This window comes from Malaya genurostris, chromosome 3, assembly GCF_030247185.1.
Source record: "Malaya genurostris strain Urasoe2022 chromosome 3, Malgen_1.1, whole genome shotgun sequence".
Taxonomy (NCBI): Eukaryota; Metazoa; Arthropoda; class Insecta; order Diptera; family Culicidae; genus Malaya; species Malaya genurostris.
Window position 1 is genome coordinate 178,152,801 of NC_080572.1, and position 12,110 is coordinate 178,164,910.

Sequence of the window (12,110 nt, forward strand, 5' to 3'; positions counted from 1 at the left end):
ATCATCGGAGATCTAGCATGCATTGAATGGAAAATTTCCAATTCTAAACGAACCAATTTTCTAGTTTTTGCTACTTTCCCGAAGGATTTTCCTTATGTACTATAGCCTAAAACCTCCGCATAAACGTCACCTTTCGAACAAAAAAAAATCATTTGAAGATCGGCCTACGCATACCAGAGAACATTAGCAACAACACTTTTTTCGCTATTATTTTATATATATAGATTCACATGAACCATATTGTTTAGCTAGCTTTTACGAATGTTTAGTAGACTTTTACCAGACAATATTTAATTACGATTAGGTGTTTTCATGACACTAGAACGAACGCTACGTAATCACCCCACATCAATTCCCTTGTTATGGCAGATCTCGTACCAAATTGATTGAGCATAAAGTCAATCGTAAGCCAAAAATAAAATGAAGGATTATTATTCCTTCTGGTACGTTACATGATCCATCACCGGTAGCAAAAATGTCGCATGATACCACTCCGATGAGTTACCAATTTCATCCCTTCCACTCCCGAGCGTGGCCACATTTTCCACCGATATACTCAAATGCTCATCACTTATTCATCGAAAGCTGAGGCCGATCGATAATCAAATGATTGCCTTCTCAAGGATATAGTGATATGTATGCTTCGCTGTGCTACGCCAACCCATACACACGCAGACAGGATTCGACACGCTCTCAGTGAGGATAGCTACCCTCAGTTTCACCCCATGTCTATTCTGATAGCTCATTTTCATTTGCCAACAAAAAATTGTGTGCGCAAGTCTCATCCATTTTTAAAATAACAATAGAAGTAGGGAGCTACGTTTATTTTTCAAATATATAGTTTGCTCGTAGTTAGCTAGAATCAATTTTAGCTTTCATCTCTTGTTAAATTGTAACTAGTTTTGTTGCGATATTTTGGGTGATCGAAATTAAAATTCATATTGGTCATAAAACTTATCAATCAGTTAGTTTACTCCCAAATAAAATTTAATGGTTTAAAATATTTAAATAAAAATTACAAAACTAATTTATCATAAAATAATCCCACCGGGACAGGAAAAAAATGTTTAGGCATTCTAAATCCCGCGATCGATACTTCATGCGACATCTGTTGCAAAAAGGTTAACGTTTCTTTCTATCGATCATAACGACATCTGCCAGCATCGACTTGCAACGCTTGTACAGAAGCTCGTTATTTCACGACAAGAGTGTGTCAGCACAAGCAGTTGAGGGAATTATAAATGCCGTACTCGAAACGCGAGAGCTTTTCCGTTTCGAAGAATTCTATAGTAATAATGGAACTCAAGAAATTGATCTATGTACTGAAATAGTAATGTTCGTAATGAGCAAGCACGTGGTTTCGTTGAGTATTTCGTGAAAAATAAAAACGCATGTTTAAAATTTTAAATTGTCATTTAGAGCGACGTGTTTAAAGATCCAATAAAAAGTTTTTTTTTTAAAATACCACATCAAAATTTCTATTTGTACGAGATTTACCATATAAAGGGAATTTATATAAATAATATAAAATTGGCATTATCACACTAGTAGATGGATAAAAACTGGTTGTTAGGTGTCAAATAAAGTGGTTTGTTTCAAAACTAGGCTGTGGAAGTGTTGAGGCTGTTGTTTCTTTGAATATTGTTGGAAATACACTTTCGAGAAAATTATTTAACATCAGATTTAGTAGGATAATGTTTTAGGAGTCTGAACATGTCTCTAAAACCATCGGGACTGAATTTTTGTAAGATCTTATAAATGACATTGGAAAAGATGCAAAAAAATCTTTAGTGCCGAAAACCGTTTGGAAGTAATTTCTCATGGTTTGATGATAAATAATATTGCACTGCTATTAACATGGTTTGAATAATTGCTTGATAACTAAGATAAAGCATTCCTACCTTCCTCTATAAAAAGGATATATAATCAAAGCCCCGGAGACCCCTCTACCTATACATTCAGTTCGACAAGAACGGAAAATATTGTTGTTCCTTTTAAACATTTTACTATTCGCTTAACTTTCTCGGAAATGATAAATTCGATTTCAACAAATTAAGGCTTAGTGGAAAGCTACAGTCGGGTCATGGATGAAGTTCGACGATCTAATGGCTGACGAATAACTGTACTCAATATTCTCGATTTCGACATAAACGATTTCGACCAAAATAGGCAGCAGGCCATTCATCAAATTTTTAAGGCTTATCAGGGCTGTCGGGAGAGAAGTATCCAAAAAAATTATTGGCATAGGAATAACGTCGAATTAACAGATTTTTTGATACATTAACTCAACTAAATAGTTCTCTTGTCAAAAGTGCTTTTATTTTTAATATTTTACCTTTTTGCCTTTCTCATATAGAAAAGCTATGCAATTGCTGTGAAAACCAACTTTACAACCGAGTGTCATATACCATTCGACTAAGTTCGTCAAGATCACAAAATGTCTGTGTGTGTGTCAAATAATGTCACTCAATTTTCTCAGAAATGGCTTATCCGATTTTCACAACCTTATATTCAAATGAAAGGTCCTAAGGTCCCATACAAAGCTCCTGAGTTTTATTTGGATCCGACTTCCGGTTCCGGAATTAGAGGGTGATATGCACCAAAAAAAGGAAAAAAAATAGTCACACACGTTTCTCCAAAATGGCTTAAAACCTATTTTTACTAACTTAGATTCAAAAGAAAGGTTTTATAGCCTTATACAATCTTCTTGAATTTCATTTGAATCCGACTTCCGGTTCCGGAATTACAAGGAAATATGGGCAAACGTATTAAAAAATGCGCACTCAATTTTCTCGGAAATTTCTTAACCGATTTTCACAAACTAAGAAGCAAATTAAAAGTCCTCAAATTCTTTAAAAACAAATCCTCGAAAAGTTGTCCATTTTATAAAACTCACTGCTAAATTCATCTAGTTGGCAGATCTTGTTAGTTAGTGAATATAAAAAGCTACTTTGGGACTACTAGTCCTCGGTTTCCGCTTTCGAAAGCACCGATAATAGTGAGAAAAATCTCCAAAAACGGAACTCACTTCGATTTCTCAGCAACGGTTAAGCCGATTTTCACGAATCATGATTCAAATTAAAGCTCTCATTGTCTTTAAATATACTGCTCAATTTCATCCTGTTTCGACTTTCGGTTCCGGTATTATAGGCGATGAGTGTCAAAACATTCAAATCGCCATTCAAAATGTCGATGCAAAACTGGCACTTGTCGGTACGTGCGGCTTTGCTCCATTCGCAGCGTGCTTTGTGCAGGGTTGTCACATTAAAATTTATATTTTTCAGGTGAACAAAATGTAAATTTCTAATTCTTTTATTCAATTTGTACGTACTTGTTAGGGTTATTAAAAAGGCATGATAACGATGCTTTTCTATGAAATTGACCCAGAGGGCTAAGTGTTCTATATCATTCGACACAGTTCATCAAGCTGAGCAATGTATGTGTCTGTGCGTGTTAGGTTGCCATTGAATTTCACACCGTCATTTAGTGCGACAATGCAAAAAAGGGTAAAATTCATCAAGGTTTAGCTTAAAACTGATTCAATTTGTAGGCTATATTAGTTACTTACTAAACTGACCGACCTCGGCTATACTGATTTCAAGTTCCTGGTTCCAGAAATACCGGAAATAGAGGTCAAAAAGTTTAAAACGAGACTCACTGAGTTTTCTCAGAGATGATTGGTTCGATTTCCACAAACAGGCTCAAATAAAAGTTCCTATAGTCTCATAGGTTGCTATTTAATTTCTTCCGAATCCGACTTCCGGTTCCAAAACTAAAGTGTGTTTAATCATTTAGTGCGACGATGCAAAATAAAGACCTAGCCAGAATTCTTATTAACTTGACATAACTGTTTACAAATTGAAAAGGTTATGTTAGTTTATACCCAAAAAAATTTTTTTATTTTATTCAAGATTTAAAAAAAAAAGTTCTTCACAGAATCTTCTAGTGATATTTTTGAAAATATAAGTAATATGAGAAAGGCATAATTACACCTCTAGATGATTGAAAAAGGTTTTTTATACATATCAAATATAGATATACAATTAGTTCAAACTTTAGAAAAATTTGTGTTGTCAACAAAGAGGTCGAGATCTCAGAGATAACTGGACCGATTTTGATCAAACTACACGCAGAGAAATTGAACTTTTTTTAAATAACAAATCAGTTAGTAGAGTGTCAAATCTGATTATAATGTTAATTTCAAGCTAGAATATGATTGTTTCAAAATATTTTCTGCCGTCAACATCAACAATGGTCTCTGTTTAATGTGAATAAAAATTTTGGTCTTGCTAAAAAAAAATATAATTGTTCTAGCTGATTTCATTGCTGAAATAAATCCACTATTTGATAATGATACCACAAAACTTATTGTTCGAATAAACCGTATTAGTTTTATTTCTTAAAAAAGGCGGGTGGGTAATGTCAGAGACATAACTGGATGTCGTGAATACGAAAACAACTGACATGTTCCTTAACACTTCCGAATATCAATTAGTTGATCAATTGTATGAATTATGCAAGCATTTCCCTTTTTCACATTTTTCGTAAAAATAAAGAAGGCTTCACTTGATCTCGATTACTGTTAATTTCACACAGCGAAAAGTGCACAAATCTAATCAAACTGTTCTAGATTTACACTAAACTGAGGATATTTACCTTCGATTTGCGAAGAAGAAATCCTAATAGTTCTTTAGAAAACTTTTAGAGCCATTAGAACGGCTGATTTTGTGTGATACTCCCCACCGTTGTCCTCTTTTCGTTATTTTTTCACCAATGCAAACGACTGGCAGCTGTGACGTAATCGCTCTTGTCGGAAGCGGAAGCTTTGCGAACGACACACAATGCATCTGCTCACAGTGGCGATAGAATCCAAACTGATCCAATTTTTGTTAAGAGGTTTCTTTTTACTGATTTCGTTTGTAGCTTTTTCACCGAATTTTAATGTCAATTATTTCATTTCGGATTTGCATAATTTATTGAAAGAAACTATCAGGATGCTATACGGCATTCATTCCTGCCTTTCAGAAGGACCAAATTGTGGAACTCACTACGATATTAAACACTGTTCGGAACATTTTTCTAGAACGATTTGTTGTACAGCAGCAAATATTTTGTTCTCTTCCTCACAACGCGTTCTGATTGGCTGGTGTTGACATGGGTCAAATGAGACAGGTTTTTTCGATAGTGTACTATTGAAATACTTCAATGCTGTTGCTATACACGTTTAAGTTGAAAAATTTCGATTCTATTTCTAGTTAAATTATATAAATCCTTTCACAGATCACTGAGCTATGAGCTTTAAAAATACGAGAAAGGCAAACGCGCCTTATGAATTATCTTCTTTGACACTCGTTTATACCAAACATTTCAGAAAAGTTTAATTTTGAATTATTAGAGATTATGTCACGCAACTGAAAATTTTATCATAAAATTGTGATCATATTTCCGATGGCATGTAGCAAAAATTGCGTTGATTCGTTAGATACAACAAGAGATATTCACGATCAAAAACTTAGGGTAGATGGTAAATTTTGAAAAGGCACCCCATAGTAAAGTAAGTCGTATTCACGACAAAAACAAAACTGTTTTTTCAACCATGAATGAACAGAAAAGCTTTCGACGCGTTTCTAAAGTGGAAGTTTATCTGCTTATATCTTTTTCTGGGAGCTTTTTAACAATCCAAACGTAAGTATTGATAATCAATAATATAAGAAACTACATTCTTCACAACAAATATTTGATGCAGGTTATCTCTGTCTTGACCTGACTGAAAGAATGTACCAAAAACATGCCTTCAACTTACTTCGAAAGTAATCATTTTACTGTTAAAAACAAAACAAAATGAATGATTTTTACAAATCAGATTTATCAGATCACATTATAAGGGAAAAACACCCAACACGGGGCTCAAAGAGTCCTCGAGGCAAAACTTTGGGGGATATGCGAAAAAATAACCCAATGCATGGACAAATTCAATAGATCGAAGTAAGTTTATTTTTTGAACAATACCGTATATGCATAATTAAATATTGAAAATTTTTGTATATTTATTTTTATTTTCATATTTCCAGGTGGCCGCATCCGGAAACGCCGCTTTTTATTATGCTACATGTTTTAAGGTAGAGGCTTTAAGCACTACTGGCAACAAATTTGTAAGCCTCCTTTAAGTGTTAATAAAATGAATTTTTGATCCTGAATGGTGTGTTTATAATGTTTAGAAATTACAAACAAAATTATTTAACTAGATTTTTAATTACTGATGATTCGGTAATTTGTTTTTTTCATTTTTTCGTTTTATTTTATTGCCGAATATTCAGCGAACGTTTCACTGAGCAAACAGTAAATCTTATGCTGGCGATTTCGGCAATATTTGACGTTTGTCAAATTTGAGGGTGCCGAGACGCTCAGTTATTTTATTTTTGCCGAGATGATTGCTGATTACTCGGCAGTGCGAATCTCGGCATTTTTTTGTGTGTTTATTGTTAAAATTCGTCCATTTTCAACGGAGATATTTTGTAAGCTACTTTTCTTCCTATTCCAGTGCACAGTGGTCACAATTGCTCCAAAACGCGTTTTCTGTTTGCGCTTCAAAAGTTGATTTTGGAGCCTAAATGCCTTCCGAAGAATTTTCGATTGGAATTGTCCCCTTCTCTTTATATAATTAAAGTTATCATTAATGCACCTAGAAGTAAAACTAAAGTTATAATTTGCCTACATTGTGTGATAGAGAATTCATTCCTTCGGAGGAATTGTAGGCTATATTATAACAAGAAATACGCCGAACACTTGAACTCTTTAAAAAAGATTGGGGTCGAGATATGAAGCATGGTTTATCCGAGGTTAAAAAATGTACACTTTAACTTTTTTGTAACATTGGATTCTACTATATTAATTTAACGTTACTACACATTCACAAAACTCACTAAACTTTCACGGAAGTATAATTAACATTAGAATACAGACACGTATTTCGGAATGCTTTGTATATTCCTCTTCAGTGTATCGGTTTTATAAGATTAACTTATAGCTTTTGTAGATCACTCTTATGGCACATGATACCAAACCACAATTTCGACATCGGAAATTGCTTGTACCTTACAAATACATTGTAATAATGAAAAATGCACCGTGACAATAGAATATATGGAATACAAGAGGCTACGAGATGATGGCCTTGAAACCCATTTGTGTTTGTTCATTGTTTCTATATCCCAAGTATCTTTATGTTACATATCGTTTCCTTACTTAATACATGGATCAATAAGAGATCTAAAGCAGAGATGGCGCTCGTAGTAAACCAGTAACCACGTCTTTCTAGAGTACTAACCTTTGCTTGAAACGGGTCAAAATTTTAAGTCGATCCGACCAGAAACAGCTGAGTTATCGAGGTTGGAGTAAAGGAGTCGTTTTGTAGTTTGTTTAAAAAATGGAAAAAAACCGTGTTTCGTGTTTTGATAAAACATTGTTTTTTTAATGGGTAAAAACACCGTGCAAGCGAAACAATGGATTGAAAATTGTTATCCGGACTCTTGTCCATCAAAAGCAACGATTTGTCGGTGGTTCGCCGAGTTTAAACGTGGTCGTACCGACACAAATGACGCGGAACGTTCGGGTAGACCTGTGGAAGCCGTTACACCGGAAAATGTGAGCGAAGTGAAAAAAATTATAATGAAAGATCGTAAAGTGAAGCTCCGTGAGATTGCTGAGATGACACATATATCATATGGAAGTGTATTTACTATCATTCATGAAAAATTGAGCATGAAATAGGTTTTTTCTAATCTGGTGCCGCGATTGCTGCAATGCACCCTGCCACAAGTCGATGAAAACAATGGCGAAATTGAACGAATTGGGCTTTGATCTGCTTCCCCACACCCCATACTCGCCAGATTTAGCCCCCAGTGACTACTGGCTCTTTGCTGATCTTAAAAAAATGCTCCAGGGAAAAAGATTTGGCTCAAATGAGGAGGAGGTCATCGCTGAAACTGAAGCTTATTTTGAAGCGAAAGATAATTTTTTTTATAAACATTGTATTAAAAATTAGAAAAACGTTGGAACCATTGTATCACCCTAAAAGGTGATTATGTTGATGAATAAAAAAATTTTTTGATCGCCGATATCAGTTGGTGCGCTTTGAATAAAATTTCAAATAAAGTTGAAAAAATAGTGACTGCACATACACATAGTTTAGTTCGTGATTATTGGTAACTTCTACAAGCTACGTATATTCTAATGTCAATTGGCAACAGTAACAAGAAAACCCTTATACAATTTGTTTCCTTACTGAGGACTTTTGAAACGGGTTCTACGTAGATTATGGTCTACTTACATATATGTACAAAGCTAAGTGATAAGTTTAAAAACTAAATATGAATTCTAGAATAAGATTGATTTGTTCTAGAACTATCAGTTTTTTAATTCAATTGATAATAGCAAATGCTATAGTTTCCTTTTACCCAGCTCGAGTTTAACTTCATTGTTCATAACCGATACGTTTTGTTTAAATATATTGTGTATAAAGAATGTGCTTAATCGATTGTCACATTTAAAATATTAAATTAAAAGGAATAAATTTAAGGTTTTATACAATTTCTATATCCGATTCGTCTTGCAGTTCCAAAATTACGAGGTAATGAGTGATTGAAATTAAAAACTGTCATTTAAAATGACAGTCATTAAAATAATTTCGTGGAAACTGTTACGTGGATTAAGAACGTTTTTTATTATGAACAATAAAAAAAAACGTTTCACATTTTCAAACTTCCGGGCCCACTTTTTTAGTCCGGGTCCGAGAGGATTCCTCCTTTTCATCCTGTCATCTCGGCGGTCCTGAGTCTATTGATGAACAGTTCAGTTTTTGGAGATACCTTATGATAAAAAAAACCGGAATTTTATTAAAAAACGTGCTTAATCCACCTAGCAGTGAGATGATACCTTTTTTTATCAATTCGCATGTTTTTTGCATGAAGATTTTTCGGTGTTCCAGTTTTCATGACATTATTCTAATGTCAGTCGTTTTAAGTGGCAATTTGAGATTTTGAATACTCATTATTCTGTAATATCGAAACTTCCAATCGGATCGAATTTGAATCTAAAAGTGTAACAATCGATTAAACATTCCATGATAAGTCGAAGTAATTTTCACTTTAGAGTTTAGTGTAATTTAAGGTACTTCCAGAGCCGGTATTCAGAATCCAACATAACCCAAACCGATTCGTATGGCCATATGACGAATAAATTGCAATATTTTTGAGTCCAACTTTGAAGCTTTTCGGGATTGTCATCTTCTATATCGCTTTGAATTTTAAAAATTCATCATCCTACAATTCGAGAATCGGAAGTCAGAATTGGATAAAATTGTATTTATTTTAATTTGAACTTTTGTTTCTGAAATTCGATTAGGCATTTTTTGAGAAAACAACTGAGCTTTGAGAAACGGAATTCTAAAATCGGTATGGCCGAAGTCAGATAAATTCACCTGAGTAGCTGTATAGTTTACATTTGTTTCAAACTGTTTGAAAATCAATGTAGACATCTTTGAGGAATCGTAGTGCGAATTAAATTTTTGGGTGCCTTCCGAAATGGAAACTGAACACAATCAAAAATGAAAGTGAAAGTTTATTTGGTTATCGACTATCCAAATCTGCTAACTCGATAAACCTGTTTAATTTATGTGAAATAGACATTTTTATACTAATCATCCTGTATCTCCAAAACCGGAAGTTGGATTTGACTGAAAAACAAAGATGTCTTATATAATCTAAAGACTTTTCATTTGAATCTTAGATGGTTCTTAAATTTCATTAAAATCTTAGATCGGTTCAGATTGAGTTACACAGGAATCGGAACCAAAAATAATTCAGGAACCTTGTTTGGGAGTATACGACTTTTCATATGAATCTGAGTTTGTAGAAAACGGTTGAGTCATCTCCGAAAAAAATTGAGTGAAATTATTTGTCACACACCCATTTGCTGATCTCGACGAACTGATTCGAATGGTATATGGCTGTTATGTTTTTCCATTATTTATTGCTGTAAATAGTTTAAATCAATATGTTGCCAAAAACGAACCGTGCTAAAATCGGTCCGAGGCAAAATATCATGCTGTACACAGTCTTTTGGGTACTTAGAAACAAATGTATGTAACAGTATGAAAAATCGTGTTTTATGTTGCTCCGAAGCATTTCTTTGCCAGACAGCGCTCAAAACTTCTACTGCTGAAATAGATGAAAAAGTCGCTTACACAAAAATTTCGATATCTCCGTTAAAAATGGATGGATTTTAACAATCTATGGCTTGTGGGATAGCTATTACCGTGCGGAATCTAAGTCTGAAAATATATTCTGTTTTCAAGGTCGGTTGTGACAGATACCTTAAAAAAGATTTTGACATAAAACTTCGTATAACTCAAAAAGTAAACATCCGATCTCAAAACCAGTCAATAGCGTTCTGAGTGACGGGGAGACCTTTCATTTGCGACTAGTTTGATCAAAATCGGTCCAGCCATCTCTGAGATCTCGACCTCTTAGTTGACACACACATACACACACGGACATTTGCTCAGTTCGTCGAGCTGAATCGATTGGTATATGACATTCGGCCCTCCGGGCCTCGGAAAATTTTTCTAAATTTTGAGCGAATTCTATACCTATTTTTTATATGTATAAAAACCTGTTTAAATCCACCTAGTGGTGTAATGATGCCTTTCTCATATCAATCAAACTATCATATATAATACTGTGGTATTCCTCAAAATAATTTTCTTCGATTCTTAAAAGAATAACCGAAGACCGTCTACTGATAAAAACTATCATTTGGATAACATTTGAGGTCGATTTAGAAAAAATTTAAGGTTTTTCCCCATTTTCAGTGATGGTATACAACTTTTTACACTCTTTACCCTATATTTCCGGATCCGGAAGTTGGATCCACATGGAATTCAGGAGCTACGTATGGGACTACAGAACCTTTCATTTGAACCTAAGTTTGTGAAAATCGGTCGCGCCATCTATGAGAAAAGTTAGAAAAAATATTTTTTATTTTGTTGCACATTTTACCCCATAACTCCCGAACCGGAAGTCGGATCCAAATAATATTCAGGAATTTTGTATGGGACCACAAGACCTTTCATTTGAATTTAAGTTTGTTAAAATTCGGTGCAGCCATCTCCGAGAAAAGTTAGTGCAAAAAAACGTTACATACACACATACGCACACACACACACACACACACACACACACACAGACATTTTGCGTACTCGACGAACTGAGTCGAATGGTATATGAAACTCGGCCCTCCGGGCCTCAGTTCAAAAGTCGGTTTTCACAGTGATTGCATAACCTTTCTATATGAGAAAGGCAAAAAAGGTAAAACGCAACATTTCAATTTTTAATAAATTTCTTTATTATCGCCTTCAAAGTACTCTCCTCCTGCGGCAATACATGCATGTCAACGCTTGATCTAATTTTACATACAAGTTTTATAGGCCGCCGAAGGTATGGCCTTTAGTTCACGCAGCGAAGTCTTTTTTATGGTCTCTATGGTCTCAAAACGCGTTCCCCGCAATGGCAATTTGAGTCTGGGGAGAGGAAAAAGTCACACGGGGCCATATCTGGAGAGTACGGTGTTTGGTTGATGATATTGGTTGAGTTTTTGACCAAAAACTGCGACACAACCAACATCAACACTACGCTGTTTTTTAATGAAATTCAGATTTTTTGGCCCCAGCCGAGAAGCGACGCGTGTTAAACCCAAAACATCAGTTAAAATGTGTTCGGCTGATCCATAAGAGATTCCCAACAACACAGCAATCTCTCTAATCGGTACAGAATGATTTTGTAACACGATTTGCTTCGCCGATTCAATGTTTTCTTGAGTAACAGATGTTGTTGGGCGGCCAGGGATCTCATCATGATCCAAGCTTATACGACCACCTTTGAAGCGTTTATACCACTCGTATGCCTGTGTTTTTCCTAGACACGATTCACCAAAGGCCTTTTCTAACATTTCCAACGTTTTTTAAATCCATTTGCAACACAAAATTTGATGCACGCACATTGTTCTAAATTTTCATCCATTATAAAAATCGCCACACGAAAAATTTTCAACTT